Source organism: Felis catus, chromosome B1 (genome assembly GCF_018350175.1).
Source record: "Felis catus isolate Fca126 chromosome B1, F.catus_Fca126_mat1.0, whole genome shotgun sequence".
Classification (NCBI taxonomy): Eukaryota; Metazoa; Chordata; class Mammalia; order Carnivora; family Felidae; genus Felis; species Felis catus.
The window spans coordinates 25206872-25224721 of NC_058371.1; the positions used below are offsets into that span (position 1 = coordinate 25206872).

General features: G+C 36.9%; 1 protein-coding gene and 1 pseudogene across 14 annotated transcripts in view; one reads left to right on the forward strand and one right to left on the reverse strand.

Moving 5' to 3' along the window:
* Positions 1-17850, forward strand: part of DLC1 (DLC1 Rho GTPase activating protein) — a 484735-nt gene that overhangs the window by 221924 nt on the left and 244961 nt on the right. The gene's annotated exons all lie outside the window — the stretch shown is intronic.
* LOC101086302 lies at positions 3417-4516 on the reverse strand (annotated as a pseudogene).

The following is a 17850-nucleotide window of genomic DNA, read 5'->3' on the forward strand; positions in this document are numbered from 1 at the left end:
GTTGAGGATACAAAATGAGCCATTTCAATTACCAGGAATTCCGGATCAGCTTATGGGGCAGGTTTTGTGAGATGGCAGAGAGGCCAGAGAACAAATACTGTTTAAAAAGATCATTTGTAACTATTTTCCTTTTGCCTGATAAAATAAGCATTATCTTTCAAATAATGTTACAGAGGAATATCATCCACAAACTTGCAGGGGAACATAGCCTTAACTTGGATAACTTTGGCAATGAGCACATAAAAACAGAAAACAAAGAAGATAAAAAAGAAAAAAGAAATGACCATTTTGGGGGCTTGAGTTCAGATAAAAGGGAATACTCACTTTTTTATTTCCCTTGTCTGTGAGCATTGTTATTTGGCTCCTTCCTTAGGAATTTTATGTTGTACTTTTAAAGGTATTAAAATCCTATTTTGTGATTGGGTTATTTGGGAAGGAGAAACTATAATGGATAAAATGGGAAAATATTTTAATGTTTATTCTTTAAAAGGAAAAGGAAACTCTTGTTACTTTTCTTTCACCTACTTTAGGCCAGGAGAAAACATAGGAGGCAAATTAATAATAGTCCATGCTGCTAAGCAAACAAGAAAAAAATACTTACCAGAGAAATCAAGGGCTTTTGGACTAAATGCAAACCAAAGTCCATCCCTCATCCTTCTACCAAGATGGCACTTAAACTTTGCAATCTCACTGATCTGGAGGAAATAAAACTGATATTTTGAGATGAAAATCTGATTAGAGTTTTAATGTTCTTCAGGTTATTTTACTGTTTATAAGTAAAAACAACTGTGTATTACATGTCTACTTCTACCTATGGGTGTGTATTTTATGTGTTTTTTGCATATGTGGCAAAGAGACTTGTTCTGACATCGCTAGTTCCAGTTAACTACTAAGTTAGAATCTTCTGACTTACAGCTGTGAGTTCCAGAAAAACTTAAAGTGGATAGAAGAATGTTTGTTATAAAGCAACATGTTATAATAACATTAGCCTTTAAAGTTTTATCTGGGTTGGGGGGTGCCTGGGTGGCTCAGTCAGTTAAGCCTCTGACTTTGGCTCAGGTCATGATCTCATAGTTCATGGGTTCGAGCCCCACGTCAGGCTCTATGCTGACAGCTCAGAGCCTGGAGCCTGCTTCGGATTCTGTGCCTCCCTCTCTCTAACCCTCCCTTGCTAGTGCTTTGTCTCTCTCTCTCTCTATCAAAAGTGAATAAACATTAAAAAAATTTAAAGATGTATCTGGGGATTTTTCAGAAAGTTCTTATCTCTTTCAAGGTAATACCTAACTTATGAGAAGATACATACAGGTATTTTAATAAAATTTATATCCTAAGTGGAATTTACATATTTTTTTTAATTATCCAGTGGTCCTCTTCTAATTTCTTCCAAGCATTCTTTACATCTTCAGAGTATTGCAAAATTTGTAGTATGTTTTTAATCCAGGGTAACTCATACAACATTGGAAAAAATAGGTGTTTTCATTCATCCCAATTTTCGTAAGAATTCAACTCATCTGTCACAAAAATCTCTCAACTATTACAATTCTCAAGAAAGAAAATCCTGAAGAATTATGATTGGACTCACAAAAGAAGAAACAACCTGTCTTCTTGTAACTTTATTCAGAATTTCACAATCCATGCTAAACCATAAAGGAAAGGCCAAACACAATAAAATGGCAGAAAACCAGTAAGAATGTGCCAGAGTTCAGAGAACAGTTGCCCCAGGCTTAACTTCATTGACCTTTAATCTCTTTGAGGCATCAGTGACTTTTCTATAAGGCATCTTACAGTGTGACCACACTCAGGCCTTGCATAGTTCCCCTGCAAGCTGGAGTCGTAACAGTCCATGTCAGACCTGACTTTTGGTGCTGAATAGTTGGGTTAAATTTGCCTAAGAAGAAATATAACAGTTTTCTCTGGAATGGCATATTTGAAACACTTTGGCATCAGACAGTAAGGTAGGATGTAATCTCTGACTCAGGGAAGAACTTTTCTGAGGCTTCTTTGACTTACGCTTATGAAGTAATTGGACTCAAAAGACCTTCTAGAACTCTAACAGTACTGTCCTAAAAGTGAAATGTAGCCTAGGAGTAAAAAAAGAGCACTGGTCAGGAAGTCAGAATTTCCATTATTGATGTACTACTTATTAGCCATGTGACCTTCAGAAATAAAGTTTGGAAATCATTTATTAAGCCCTGTACTATAGGTTAGAACTGGTGCATATAGAGCCCAGTTGCTGACTTCAAGAAGCTCAAATTGAATAGAGAAAATAAGTTAATACAAGTTACGATGATATAGTTTGATAAATGACATACAAGCATTTGGAAAAACTCTGAAGAGACAGAGATGGATAATCAGTTTTGTTTGGGGAATGTAGGCAGAAGCATCTGGAGAGGTTTCAAGCAGGACCTTGAAAGGTAACTGCCAAGTAATCTGGAATGGTGAAAACATACAGTGCGGGAGAAGGAAGGACAATTGAGATAAGATGTAAATTGAGACAAATCATGAAAAGCTTTGAATAACTTGCTAAAGAATTTGGACAACACAGCCTGTTTGGAACTAGATTTCTTCATCTTTAAGATGAAGAGCTGAATGGGACTATTTCTGAGTTCATGACCAGGTCTGCAAGTCTAAATGAGACTACATTAAAAGTTCAAGAGGAAATGCTTTGTATGAAAATCTGGCCAGATAATAATCAGTTCCTGTAAAGATAATGCCAAGTTAGTGACTATGACTCCAAACTCCAGAATAATCTCCCTTGCATCATCATATCAGTGCTTTAGTAGAGGGGATGGGGAGACTTTTTGTTTTTTTAATGAATCAATATGACTTTGTGTTATATGTGCAAAAAGGAGTACTTTCCAGGACTTCGAGTTGAATTACTTAAAATGTTATTCTAGGACGATAAAGCTACAGACAGAATTGGATTGCCCCAAATTCATGGATTGAAGTTCTAACCTCTGATGTGACTGTATTTAGAGTCAGGAAGCAATTACAATGAAATGAAGTCAGAATCGTGAGCCCTGGTCATATAAGAGACACCAGAGAGCCTGCTCTCTCCCCTCATGTGTACTCAGAGGAAAGGCCATGTGAGGATCCAGCAAGAACATGGCCATCTGCAAGCCAGAAAGAGTCCTCACTAGAATCAAATCTGCTAGACCCTGATCTTGGACTTCTAACCTCCAGAACAGTGAGAAACACATTTCTATTGTTTAAGCCACCCAGTCTCTGGTATTTTGTTATTGTTTCCCAAGCCGAGTGAACAGATATCAAACAAATGGTATTTATTATGGGACCTATTTTTTAAGTTTCAGTTAAGGTATCAAAATCTATTTTTAAAATGTGATTGCAAGTTTTAGAACATTTGAAATTTTAGTTCTTTATGGCAATTTCAAACACTAGAAAATAATATTTTTTGACAAATATATTTCTTTTTATTGTTATTAAAGTTTTCTCCAATGTATTTCAGTAAATGAGTATTTTATTTTATTTTATTTTATTTTATTTTATTTTATTTTATTTTATTCCACTGTTGGTCATAGTTTGAACCCTACACACTCCCTTCCCTTTCACCCCAAAGGGAACTCCTTTGTATGTAGCCACACACTCATTAGTGCAGAGATCTGGCTGGATCTGCTCCCAAATCTTCTTCTTAGGATTTAGCTCCTTGTCAGGCTCTCCAGGAAAAGCATCAAAAACAATTCTGTCTCCAGGAACAGACCCAGTAGGAGGTGCCAAGATATCAACCTTCTCAGGTGAACTAGCACACATTACCAATTGCCTGAGATATTACTCCCCCCATCTTTGCAAGTTTCAGGTTACAAAGTAAAATCACCACCATTCCTTCTGTTCAAGAGGAACATGATTCACCAGGCCACTGACAACTGTTCTTGGGGCTGTTTCTCCAACATCTATTTCTTCTACATATAAAGAATCTGCATCAGGATGTTTTCTGGCAGTAATGACACAACCAACTCCAAGATCCAGACGAGAAACATCTATCGGCTTAGAGTCAGCACTTCCTGCTATTGATTGTTTTTTCTCCTTTTTCTCTTTCATTTCAATTTTCTCTTTCATCTTTTCTTCCGCTCTTCCTCCTGTTATCTGTTCTTTGGCACCAGAAGATACAGTTCTTATTGGTATAGACTGTATCACTTTTTCGGAAACCGTGGAATTAGCTTGCAGTAGAGTACCAGCTGGGAATGGTATTTGTTTCACTCCGTTTTGAATTTCTGCCTGAACTAGCTCTTGTTTCAATTCTTCAATTTCTATCTTTAATTTAGCATTTTCAACTGGAAGTTTCTTCTCTTCTCTCAAAGTTGCCTGCAAAATTGCTTTCTCCTTAAGAAGAGCAACTTGCTGCTTTAAATATTCAATAATTTGATCTGCTTCTGCACCCTTCTGTTCCAGTCTCTTCAGAACAGCACCATTAGTTGCCATTTTTGTAAAGATACGGCAGAAAATCATAAATCGGTGGACAGAGCAACCTGGAGAGCCTCACCGGGTAGCCTCAGTCTTCCAAAAATAATACATTTTTGACTGATCATGCAGCTATGTGATGATTGTAAATGCAACCCTTCCAATGATGTCTTATTTCTTTTGAAATGAGAATAATCGTTGATTTTAAACCTCTCATTATCTTTAGTTTTATTTTTATTTTTTAAATTTTAACGTTTGTTTATTTTTTCAAGAGACAGAGGGAGACAGAGCACAAGTAGGGGAGGGGCAGAGAGAGAGGGAATCAGAGAATCCAAACCAGGCTCCAGGCTCTAAGTTGTCAGCACAGAGCTCGATGTGGTACTTGAACTAACAAACTGTGAGATCATGACCTGAGCTGTAGTTGAACGCTTAACCAACTGAGCCACCCGGGGAACCCCAAAAGTTCTCATTTTCTACATTTCTGAGCTAGATCAGTGAGCTAAATATTAGTGGCATTCGGCAAACTGAAATGGGCTAATGGATTTGGTGCATAAGTGAATTTCAAACCAAACAAGTTTATTTAAATTTTCTTTTTTCTTTTCCTTTTTTTTTCTTTTTTTTACTTCTAAAGGACTTCTATTTACATGCATGTGTATACTAAAAACTCTGATAATTATTTTGGCATTCACCCAACGTGAATCTTTTATCTGCTGCTTGATGCCAAATACTATGTTGGGCCCCAGGCATAGACATAGGTGGAGATGATTCTCTGCTTCCACTAAAGCTCACAGTCAAGTCTATTAGACAATGGAATTGGCAATGACAGACAATAAAGTATTCTAAGGGCTATGATAGAAGTACAGGTTGCTATGGGAGCATGCGGCAAAAGCATCTAACTAGTTAGAAGGGCCAGGAAACTTCCAGAAAAAGTTTACTTAAGGAAAGCCTGGAAGGAAGTTGGTATATATAAGGCACCAGTAACTATGTCAAATGAAGGAATTTTAATCAGTAGTAAATAGCCAAGCAAAGACGTAGGGAATGAGTTTTTAGGCAGAGTAAACATATTGTTTGAAGGTCTGGAATAAAAGAGCACAGCCAATTACAGAAACAAAAAGAAATTCAATATGGCTGGAGGGCAGAATCTCAAGAGGCTGAAATGTGGAGAAGCATGTGTCCACAGACAAACCTATTAGCCTATTTCATTCTCAACCAGTTTTGAGTAAATCAAGAATTGTGCCACTGGCTATGTAGTACAGGACATTAGAGTTAGAAGGGGCTTTAGAAAAATAATCCTTTGTTATTTTAAGTAAATAAGCAATAAAAGGTTGTGAGACTTTTTATAGGTATTAAGTATAAATTCAAACATATTTTCTCTGACTCAGAAGAAATACCACATATATACTTGGCAATGAAATTTTTTAGATGCTCTGCAACCCCTCACCAGAATGCCCCTTTCCTCTCCTTGTCCCTCCCTGGGAGTTACTCTCCTAAGAACCGAACAAGGAAAGCCTCCCATGGCTTAACTTCTATAACCTGTCTGGGTTGCAGCCTTAAAGAGCAAAGCCGCCTCTAATCACCCTTCAGGAGAAAGTGGTCTATGTTAAGGACAGGTAAGAAGGAAGAGTAGCATCATCTGGGAAATGAAAACTGTATAATATCCTAAATTAAAACTCTAGATGAAAAATATTTATCTTAAGTGGGCTATTGCCCATCTCTACATATCTCTAAATCAATCATGTTTTGAATTAAAGAATAAAATGGAAATTTCCACATATTTTGATTTAATACAAAAATCACTCAGCTTTAACTACAGTTCTAGGCAATTTGTTTAGGTATCAACTTATCTTTACTATTATATACTTATCACTTTACTTTGAAAAATAAAGGGACTGATACGCTTATCCACAGGAGTGAATGTTCTATTTTTAAAGGAAGGATAAGATAATTCATCTAATATTACCAAGCAAGGTTAATGTTTAGCCAGCAGTAAATATTTATTTGACCTCATTCTTATCTGCTTGGTATCTTACACCACACCAAACAGTGTCTACATAAAAATGTTAAAAATTGAAACCCGTCATATCTGTTCCTTTTTTCAAACTTATGTGTTCATAAAATCCTTGACACCTTACAGATCCTTTTGTCTAAAACACATGCATCTACAGATGAGGAAACTGAAGCCAGGGAGAGTAAGTGATCCATCCAACTGAGCGCTTCTGCATGTAGCTTGGGTGGGAAGTAAACAGTGTAGCAAGATTTGAAGGCAGACAGTCTGGCTCCATGACCTGCCCTCAACCACAATGCTCCATGAACTCTTTCTAGTTGCATTTAGTGTTTTATTTATTTATTTATTTCATCAGAAAGCTGTCTCTGCATGATTTCCTTTTATCTCTTTATAAGCATATGGAGCCATTCAGCACCTAACGGGAAACACATTCTATGTGTAAAATACCCCAAAATTAATTACTAATAAAGATTTATGGATCTCTTAATGGTGTGCAAAGCACTACATAGATGGTTTTGGGGAGCATGAGAACTGACTGTAAAGGATATTAATAAAGGTTTTTATTTTACTCTTTATACTTCCCTGTGTTTTTAAAATTTTCTACAGGCGGTGTCTGGCATATATGAATTAAACGTTTGTTAAAGAATGACTGGGTATGTGCTACTATATGCATGGTTATTAATGTAATTTAAAAGAATTTGAAATAAGAATTTATATTTAATTTAATGTAAATTAATTCAAGGGGATTTGTTTGCAATCTCTTTTGAGAAATGTGTCAGAACCTAAGCATCCGGAGAATTACAATTTTTCTAAGTCAGGTTTCAGTAAACACTTTCTATAAAGGGTCAGATAGCAAATATTTTGGGCTTTGTGGCCATTGCCAAAGCAGCATGGACGATACAAAAACCAGTGTACTCGGATGTGTTCTAATAACATTTTATTTGTGGACACTAAAATTTCAATTTCATGTAATTTTCATGTGCCAAAATATATGCTCTTTCACTGTTTTTCATATATCAAATAATATAGTTTACAGACTGTACGAAAACTGGAAAGGATGGATTTGGCTCAAAGGTACAAGCATGCAACTCCTTTCTTAGTGATTCTATTGGAAAAATTAACATTACAGCAATAGTGTAGCATATCAGCAATGGTGAGCTACATGGATTTGGGACTGAAGCCCAACTCTGTTTCCTAGTTTGTGACATTAATTTCGTAAATTCTTTGTGATTCACGTTCTTCTTCTGTAAAATGGGGCCAACAATAATACCCTCCTCATTAGTTTATTATAGGAATAAATGAATATAAATGAATTTATGTAAAACACAATAAGTGCTACATTTATGTTTAGTAAATACATAACTTCATTGTTTAAAAACATTTGAGGGGCGCCTGGGTGGCTCAGCGGGTTGAGCGGCCGACTTCAGCTCAGGTCATGATCTCTCGGCCCGTGAGTTCGAGCCCCGAGTCGGGCTCTGTGCTGACAGCTCAGAGCCTGGAACCTGTTTCAGATTCTGTGTCTCCCTCTCTCTGACCCTCCCCCGTTCATGTTCTGTCTCTCTCTGTCTCAAAAATAAATAAACGTTAAAAAAAATTTTTTAATAAAAAATAAAAAATAAATAAAAATAAAAATAAAAACATTTGGGACTCCTTTGGAAAGACTTTTACATCCAAGTTACAAATCATGGGAGAAGACATCACCACACACTATGGTTACCTATTTTATTAATGAAAACTGTCCCTAAATTTGTCCATTACAAAAATCTAAATCAAAATCCAATATTTGTATCAAAAATCAACTTTGAAACTTGTTATTGGATTTGACTGTTTCAAAATATAATTATCTTGAACAGGAAAAATATTCCAAAGAATGATACCAAAAGAATGAGTACACAGTTTGAAAACAATTACAAAGAGGATACCAAAAGAATGAGTATGAAGTTTGAAAACAGTTATAAAGAGGGCCTTTTGGGTAAGGTGGGAATAGAATCATGGAAGCTTTCAGTCTTCCAAGCTTAATATTCTAACATGGATAATTCTTATTTAGAAATAATCCTTCTGGTGCTTTTCTTCATGGTTACACTTCACACTTTTTAAGAATCTTAAAATCTTGGAGAGGAAATACAATATACACACATAAAAAAATTCAGCTAAGTGCCATCCATGATAAAGGACATACAAGTAATAAAGCAATGCATATTAATGAGGAAGGCTAAATGAATGCCAGTTGAAGTAGTTATAACATCTATCATTAGGGTACATTTGGGGGTGGGCCTTGAAAGAAAGGGAATACAGATTTTAAGAAAAGTTCTAGATGTGGTATGGTAGTGCTTTTCTCCTCCAGACACCTTTTCCTAGTAACAGATCCAGCCTCTGGCCACAGAGGGGAGCACGTGATCTAGCTCGGATCTTCGTAACAATCTCCAGTTTTTCGGACCTGCCAGACAAGACTGCTTATTTTAGTTTCTGGTCACAAATTAAAATTCCTAATATGCTTACAGCAATATTGCAATCGAATGAAGAAGCTGGTGTCAAAGACTAAAGTCAGCAAACCAAAGACAAGCAAAGGAGAGAGAGAGAGAGTCCTGATACAGTTAGATCCGGTCATTCTGAGGCTACGTCCACCTTCAAATTCAGGATGTGTGAAATGCAGCGTATCTTCTTTTTCCTCCCCATATCTCTTGCCATCATGCCTCCTCTTTTCCCATAGTCAGGTTCAGATTACCTGATCATTCATCTAGAAAACTAGTTGTTCAGGTTTCCTCTCCTTCCTCACCCACTTACCCTGTCCACATCAAATCCAGATCCTTGGCCTCTTTTTTCTTTATAGTATTTATTCCTTTTTTGTTTCTTTGTCTAACAAAAATTAGCGAACGCTACTCCATCTCTTTCATCTCCTGCTTTCTACTTCTCAGAGCAGTTATTTTCGGGTTTTATTTTGGTTTTGGTTTTATTTGTTTGCTGCTTCTACCAATATTTGCTTCTACATTTCTAAGTAACATATTTAACTGATATTTCTTGTTTTTTCCCATTTTGTTATTCAGCTATCAAAGATCAAGGTTTAAACTCTCCTACACCACACACACACGCACACGCACACCCATGCACACACACTATATTGTATTATGATATTCTCTTGTTTGAACTTTTTTTTTCCTTTTAGTTGCTTCCTTTGAGGCAGAGCTTATTTTCTATAGTCATTTCACTTATTCACTTCCAAACTCTCTGCCAGAACTATAAAACTTTTCTCAATATGTTGATATTACTGATCTTGTGGTCTGTCATGTTTGTTTTATCTTACTTTATGTTATTCTTGAGGATATTTCTCATCGTGCTTTACATTTTTCTGCTTCTCTGTGGACTGTTATCTATCCCTCTTTCCAGTTGTCAACCTGTCACCATGGTTCTCTTTGGCTCATCCTGGATTGGTTCCCTTGTTTCCTAGAATTCATTCATCGTTGCCTATTTTGGTTTACTTCCTTGTCATGATGGAGCAGTTTTCTCCAATGACTAAGAAACAGTGCGTGGAATATAATTTTTGAAATTAATTTCCACATCTGAAAATGCTTTTAATCTGCCTGGATACCAGATTGATAGTTTAGTTAGGTATCAAATTCTAGGTTAGAAATTAGTTTCCCTAAAAATTTCTAGACATTAGTTGATTGCCTTCTAGCTTACAGTTTTGCTCTAAGAAAGGCCGATGTCTCTGAGTCTCAACTTATATATGAGGTGTTTTCACTTACTTTATGAAAAATTTAGATTCTTCTACTTATCTCTAATGTAGTGAGAATTTACAATGATATGCCTTAGTGTTAATCTATTCCCTTTATTTCTCTACTTTATGTCAATTGTTTATCCTTTAAATCTGAAAACTCATCTTTTTCATTTCTGGAAATATTCTTGCATTTTTAAAAATAATTTCTTTCTCTTGTTTTTTTGTATGCCCTTTTCATATTTCCTACAATATAGATATTAGACTTCTTGGACTTATCCTCTATTTTTTATAACCTTTGACTTCCATTTTCTATGTCTTCATTATTTTTAATCTTTTTTCTGAGAAATTTTATACTAACTTCTTTTCCAAAACCTCTATTGAATTTTTTTTAATTTTTTTTTTTTTTTTGTTTTTCAACGTTTATTTATTTTTGGGACAGAGAGAGACAGAGCATGAACGGGGGAGGGGCAGAGAGAGAGGGAGACACAGAATCAGAAACAGGCTCCAGGCTCTGAGCCATCAGCCCAGAGCCCGACGCAGGGTAAATTTTTGAATTTTTCTTTAAAAAAGAAATACCCGTGACCCTTCATGTCTCTGCATAGTCCTTTTCTGTGGCATCCTGGTCTTATTATGGGATTCTTTACACTTACTTTTATATTGATTCTAATTATGGTTTCCTTTGCATTTTCTTTTCTGCCTTGCATTTTCTGTTTTCTCCAAATTTTGTGTTTTGCATGTATTCTTTTTTGTTTTGCCTTTCATATTATCAGCCTTCCCTATATGTCTGGTGAGCTTTGGCTCTGTTTATGTATAAAGATAAACCACTAAAAATGATTGGATGTTGTGCATTGGAACAGGGATGGGAGACTGGTACTGATGGCTAGTAATCTGGTTGAGACCCAAGTCTTTTTGAAAAGTTTTTCAAATATTGACGTCTATTGTTCTCTCTTTAGCTGACAGGTTTCTTGAGAACGAAATTCTCTAGCATTTCCTAGGTAATGTCTGGCTATGGAATGCTGATTTTCCCTTACTCTCTATTTTTATTTCTGCCCCTCATCCTGTCCTCAGCTCTGCCCAGTATTCTTGGGTCCAGAACCTGCCAGGTTAGTTTGTCCAGAGAGCAAACTTCCTGTCTCCTGCTGAAATGGCCGGTGGGCAGTTAACTGGCTCTACAACTTAGGCTTTAGGATCTGGGAATCTAACTGCTACATATAAAGTCATTCCTCCTCTTTTTATCCCTATATGCCTGTCCCAGTCTTCCAGAATAACTGGTACCCCCAATTCCTGAGCATTTTTAGGGTTTTTTTTAGCTCAACAAATATGTTTCCCTCTTACTGATTTTCCCCCAAGAAGGCTGAGACCACAGCTTTCTACAGCCTATAACATAGCTGCAAACAGTTCATCTTTCTGGAGTAGGAATGTTATTGATATCGCTCACATCTCTGTGTCTTCCTGTCACCTTCCTTTCCCTTTTTCCCCTTGTATATTCTCTTTATTTCTGTTTTTTTCAACTATTATAATATGTTTGTGAAGGAAATCTAAGTTAAATGAATGTTTATTTAATCAGAGGTATCTAAATATTTTTTGAATTTGAAATCATGCCCTCCATTCCTACTATTTATATTCTAACAAAAAGTCTTCATAAAGTATTTTTCACCTTTCTTACAGACTCTTGCAACAGCCTCCTAACTAGTATCCTTTCCAGTCTGTCATCTTTAAATCCACTTCCAACACACCTCTCTATTCATCTATCCAAAATGCAAATCTCTCAATGTCACTTCCATTTGAACTCAATAGCTCCCTATGCTCTAGAGAATAATAACCACCTTCCTTAGTATGGCTCACAGCCCCGAAGTATTCCTTCTCTCTAGCTGGGTTTTGCTCCCCTTACCACATAATGTACTTTAAACTTCAACAACATGGAGCTGCTTGTGCCTAACCATCAAACACACACATACCAACCACACAGAGATCATGTTCTCTTACCTCCTTGCCTTAATACCTACCTTTTTTTTCTATTCCTCCCCCATTTATGCCGTATTTCTGCAAGTGAGATCATCTCTAGGAAACATTTGGTTTTTAATTCCCTCTTGTTTGAGGCATAGGAGCCCCTACTCTACTCATAGAAATCTCTTTATTCATATATACTTCATATGCAGAAATGATCTTCTCATCTTTGGCACCCACAAGATAGGGACCAAGGTTAGTTATTCATCCTTCCTGATTTGCTTATGACCCTAGCATCCTGGACGTGGCCACAGACATACTCCAGCCACTTTGCTTCTTTCTTCCCTCCCCTGTATGCTTTCTGGTAACTGGGACTAAACTCTAACCCTCAAACTGATTTCACTGAGGGTTAAATCTGCTCACTGGGCACAGTCCCAAATGGGCTATATACTGAGGAAGAGGCTATATATTGCTGCTGCCTCCAACATGGCTACTCCAGTCATGTCCAGCCCTGTTGCTCTCGGTCTCAGAACACTCATACATCTGTAAGCTCCAGTGATGACATGCTTGGGGATCTATTAGATTTTCTTCATAAATGTAGATAAAGCTTTCTTCATCACCATTATTAAAGTGTGATTTTGTTTTTTTTTTTCATAAAGTGAGAGAAAGGGATGCACTAAAAAAAATCAGTCACCTGATTTTTTTTTCTCCCTTTATTTTCAGAAATACTCATAAAATACCAAAAGCAGTATATCCTGGTTTTAAGTATGTTCCTCTTGTTCTGAATCCAAGAAGAATTAAAACCTTGTCAGAAATATCTGCTGCACCTGGGAAAGGGGAAGCCAGAAAAACCAATCACGGTGACTACAAAATAAGAAGGAGAGTGTGAACTGGGGTTTACATTGACAAGACCACCCAGCCACTCCATGACTTCCTTTCTGAACACATCCCCAGACGGGACAATGGGAAAATCAATGATTCCATTACATTAAAGGAACTCTGCACTTTGCCATCAAGTTCTTGTACCTTCAGCTCATGTTACAAAGAACTAGAAAAACAGTTAAACTTTATGTACATGATGGCTTCAAGGGATTTTGTAAGCAGACCTGGTAAGCCAGCCACCACGTCAGTCCTTTTGTCTATGAAAAAATGATTTCAGAGTTCCATACAGCAGACTTGAAAGTGAACATTTAGACCACAACTTGTTTACAAATTCAGACGAGTCTACATTTCATTCCTACTCTGATTGAAATCTTAGACTATGATTGTGAATTATTTTTCTCCCCTCAAAGCCAAGAGACTCGAAATATGGCTGAAAATTCAAGCTGAATTGAAAGAGACTCTTTTAACTGCTATTGTGAATCTCTTTATGTAAGAAAATATGTACACTCAAAATTTAGCCAAGTTGTAGAGAGTAACATAATATTCTCCAAGGATAACACTATATAATCCCAAAGTACAGAACTCTGGGCATATTTTGAAAGAGCTTTTCTCAATGTCTGGGATTCTCGTGAAGTCATTTCCTAATGTTGTAACAGGTATCTAGCTTATGTAGCCTAATAATGGCAAATGCACAGTGCAAAACTTCCAAATAACAGATTTGAATGGTTTTATACTATTTATATGAATAACACCATAACACCACCAAAGGTTTATGAGTTTTCTTTTGAAGATAACCTTTAGCTTTTTACCCGAACTCATTTCTGAGTTCAAAAGTGTGAATGAAAAACTTACTTCAGCCATGTCTTGATTAACCATAACGTAGATTATCTCTCCCAAGAGCTCCCTCACCCCCCAACCCCCAACCTCTGAACTGTCTCCTGGCTCCTTCCCTCCCTCTCTTTCCCTCCCAAGGTTGCCTTTAACTCCTCCTTCAAGGAGATCCATTTCCTTTACTTTTTCTGCAATGATTACTTTGTCTTTTTACTCTAGATGAACTGAAATCAAGGTCTTTTTAATTCTCTATTTGGTTGTTACTACAGCAACTCCTGACGTGTTAGACACAGTTTATGACAGTTGGATATTGTTGAGGAGGGATAAACAGGGTGACAAGTTCTGTCCCCAAGGTGTCCTCTCCTCTCAAGTTTTATCTCAGTTTCTTCTAGCAATTCTTCTATCACATGTGGACAGGTGTGTTTCCCCTCTGAGGATCACTCTCCTCGTGTGCCAAATAAGAGAGGAGCGAGGGCTCTAAATTCCTGTTCTGCTTCACTGTTCTGGAATTATATCTATTTGCCTTCTCCGTCTACCAGAGCAACTTAATCATTTCTCATTACCCACCTATGATCCAGTTTGGTAAAATAAATAATTAGAAATTTACTACACCTGGTGGGTTAGATGTGTGCACACCATTAGATTTTTTCCTTTCACACCATATGCAAACTATGTCTAATCGCAAAGTGAAACCCACTTCTATGGGTTTTTCCATTCTCCCCCTTACCTCTGAGCCCCAAGGGAAAAAAATATACCCTAATGATTTTATCCATAGTTGCTTTCCTGACATGTCAACCTGACTTGTATTATTATCGTCATTGTCATTGTGATTGCTATAAAGGGGTAATGGCTAACCTCGTGCATTATTTCACTGGTAACCATTTCTGCCACCTTTATGCAAGAACTATTCTGTTGGCAGTGCTTTGTGGAAGACATCAAAAATCACTTGTCACTCTGTACTCTGTCTTCCTACTTACTAGAACTTCCCTCTAGATTGAAAGTACTGTAAGGGGAGAACCTATAGCTAATTTATCTTTGTGCTTTACTAAGCATAAAATATATAATTTTGGTAAAGTAAGTATTCAAAAAATATTGAATGAATAAATGGGTAGATGAATGAATATTTTATATGATAATAACATAAATTCAAAAAACATCAAAGCAAAAGAAATCCCAAGATTCTGAGAAACCCTCATCACTCTCCCAAAGGAAATACTACTAACCAAACATTTTGATGGCCTGGACCATTTGTGCTACAATTCTGGACATTTATGCAACTAAGTATAAAATTTGGGTCCATAAGTATGTCCAAACAATATGAAATATTGACTTTGGATTCACCTACTGTAGATTTATTTTCAGACCAATGTCTAGAAAAGGTACCTCTCTAAGAAAAATCAGGAGGGTATATGTATACATTGAACCAATGGCATTAAAACTATGTTCTCTACTGCCAGAATCCAACTTTCACCTAAAGGCAATCCAGTATAGGAAAAGAATACAGGTTTTAGAATCAAATATGAGTTAAAATCATTCCTTTTAATTTACTAACAGCTTGACTTTGGCAGGTCACTTATTATTTCTGACCCTCTTTCTCTTACCCAGAAGACGGGAATCATTCTCCTCCTCCTTCTTCATCTACCTAACAGACATGTTTAAATTTCAAATAAGATTTGATATCTAAATTACTTGGCATAGTGCCTTGCATAGATTAGACAATAAATCTTTCCCAATCTTGTAACTTTTATTAAAGGATATTTTATCTCTAAATGTACAGAGAGACATGCAGTTTTAATGCTTTTTTACACTCAGTGAACATACTTGATTGGGGACACCACATTGCATAATCCCAGGAGTTGTGCAAACGGCAGCCTTGTACATGATGTTCTTGTCTCAGGCCTTGAGCCATCACTTTCTGGTCAGAATAGTCACTTGGTGTAGCTGCACTGATAACAACATGAAACTGGAGGAAACACAATAGTGGACTTACCCAATCCCTCAAACTCCTCAAATCACCAAGGAATCGTAAATTCACCTCTCCTTGCATCTTCAAGCAAAGGAAATTATAGACAGCACACATGAACGTGCTTCACAGAAATATCAGTTACATATGGAAAATAAGTACCTATGCTGTTTTGGTACATTAAGGGTGAGGACAATGGGAATTAAGAGGGAAATGTTGGGGTTCCTGGGTGGTTCAGTCGGTTAAGCATCTGACTCTTGGCTCAGGTCATGATCCCAGGCTCATGGGACTGAGCCCTGCATTCGACTCCCACTAACAGTGCAGAGCCTGCTTGGGATCCTCTTTCTCTTCTTCTGTCTCTGCCCCTCATCTTCCCATATGTGTGCTCTCATCCATTCATTCATTCTCTCTCTCTCTCCATAAATAAATAAATAAATCTTAAAAAAAGAGGGAAATGAAATCACTTTCAAGTAGTCAAAGTAAAAATGATTGTTGAGTTCACCATAGTCACATTAAAAATTGAGTTTAATACCTCTACTCCGATTAGTCTGGTCTTGTCTTTGATATACACTGTATTAGTCAGTGTTGTGCAGAGAAACAGAACAGAGAGATAAAGACACAGAGACAGACATAAGATAGAGAGATAGACACAGGTAGAGACAGAGAAAGACTTCTTTTAAAGAATTGACTCATATGATTGTGGGGACTGGTAAGTCTGAAATCTGTAAAGCAGGTTGGCAGGCTGGAAATTCAAGAAAGGGTGGACGTTACAGTCTGAAGTCCAAATTCCACAAGGTAACAGGTTGGAAAATTAGACAAGGTTTCTATGTTGTGGTGTTAAGATAGAATCCCTTCTTCTTTGGTAAACCTCAGTCTTTGCTCTTAAGGTCTTCAAGAGGCCTATCCCCCAGATGAAGTATAATTTGCTTTTCTCAAAGTCAACTGATTTAAATGTCAGTCACATCTGAAAAAAAAATACCTTTACAGCAATGTCTAGACTTGAGTTTGACCAAACAACTGGGTACCAAAGACTAGCCAACTTAACATGTAACACTTATCATCACGTATCTCTTGCTTGACCAAACCAGTCACTTTTCTTGCCATTCTAATCACATAGAATCTTCCAGAGTTTCCTCCATATTTGCCATGTATTTTCAAACATTTTTTCTGAAATATGAAGTAATAGTTTCTTAGCATCTGCATTAAATAGTAAATTTATTATAAATTAAGCTGCAAATCATAGTAAATTAAATTGTAAATAGGGTAGTTCCGATTACTTGTCATGTATTACTTCATATTTAATATGCCCTCAGAGAGGAAGAGTAGGCCTTTACTTGTTTTGTCATAGATCATCCATCATATTTAGTTTATTAATTTATGATTTTAAATGGTTTTTAGTTTAGAATTCACAGAGTGAAAGCAGATTAACTCCTTCAGTTTACACTCACCAAACGTATCCTCTTTATATATTTCAATTTAAAGAGTTTGTTTATTGCTAAAGCAAATACTACCTGGCTTATAGAATGACTTAAAGTTTAGGTATTTTATTATTTTACTTATTGAAAGATTGTTTAGCTGACATCTTGGCTGATCTCGTGTACACATGTGATTAGAGAATTTGATGGATGACTCTTGGTCCTTTACACTTTGGGTACAGATGCAATCAGTCTGTTCTTGGCTGGCCTTGATGGGGCCTGTTCCTCCCTGGGGCACCAACCTAAGAGCTATACAATGTTTGAAAAGCATCTTGCATCTCAGCAGCTGCATACCAGGAGGATGAGCCTGCCTTTTTCACTTATTACGGTCACCATCTTGCCAGCCCTGCTTCGAGGCTGTCTGTCATGATTCTTTACAACATTCCAACTGCCATGACACCCTGTGGTGCTTCAGTCAGGAGCTATCTGGGAATTGTCTAAGCCAGCGATTCTCAAAATGTGGCCTAACAGCATCAACGTCACCTAGGAACTATTAGAAATCAAAACTTCTGAGACCCATGAGACTATGGCTGGAACCCAGGAACCTGTGTCTCAACAAGCCCTTCAGGGGCTCCCCATGCATGCTAGAGTTCAAGAACCTTCTCTAAGCTAAAGG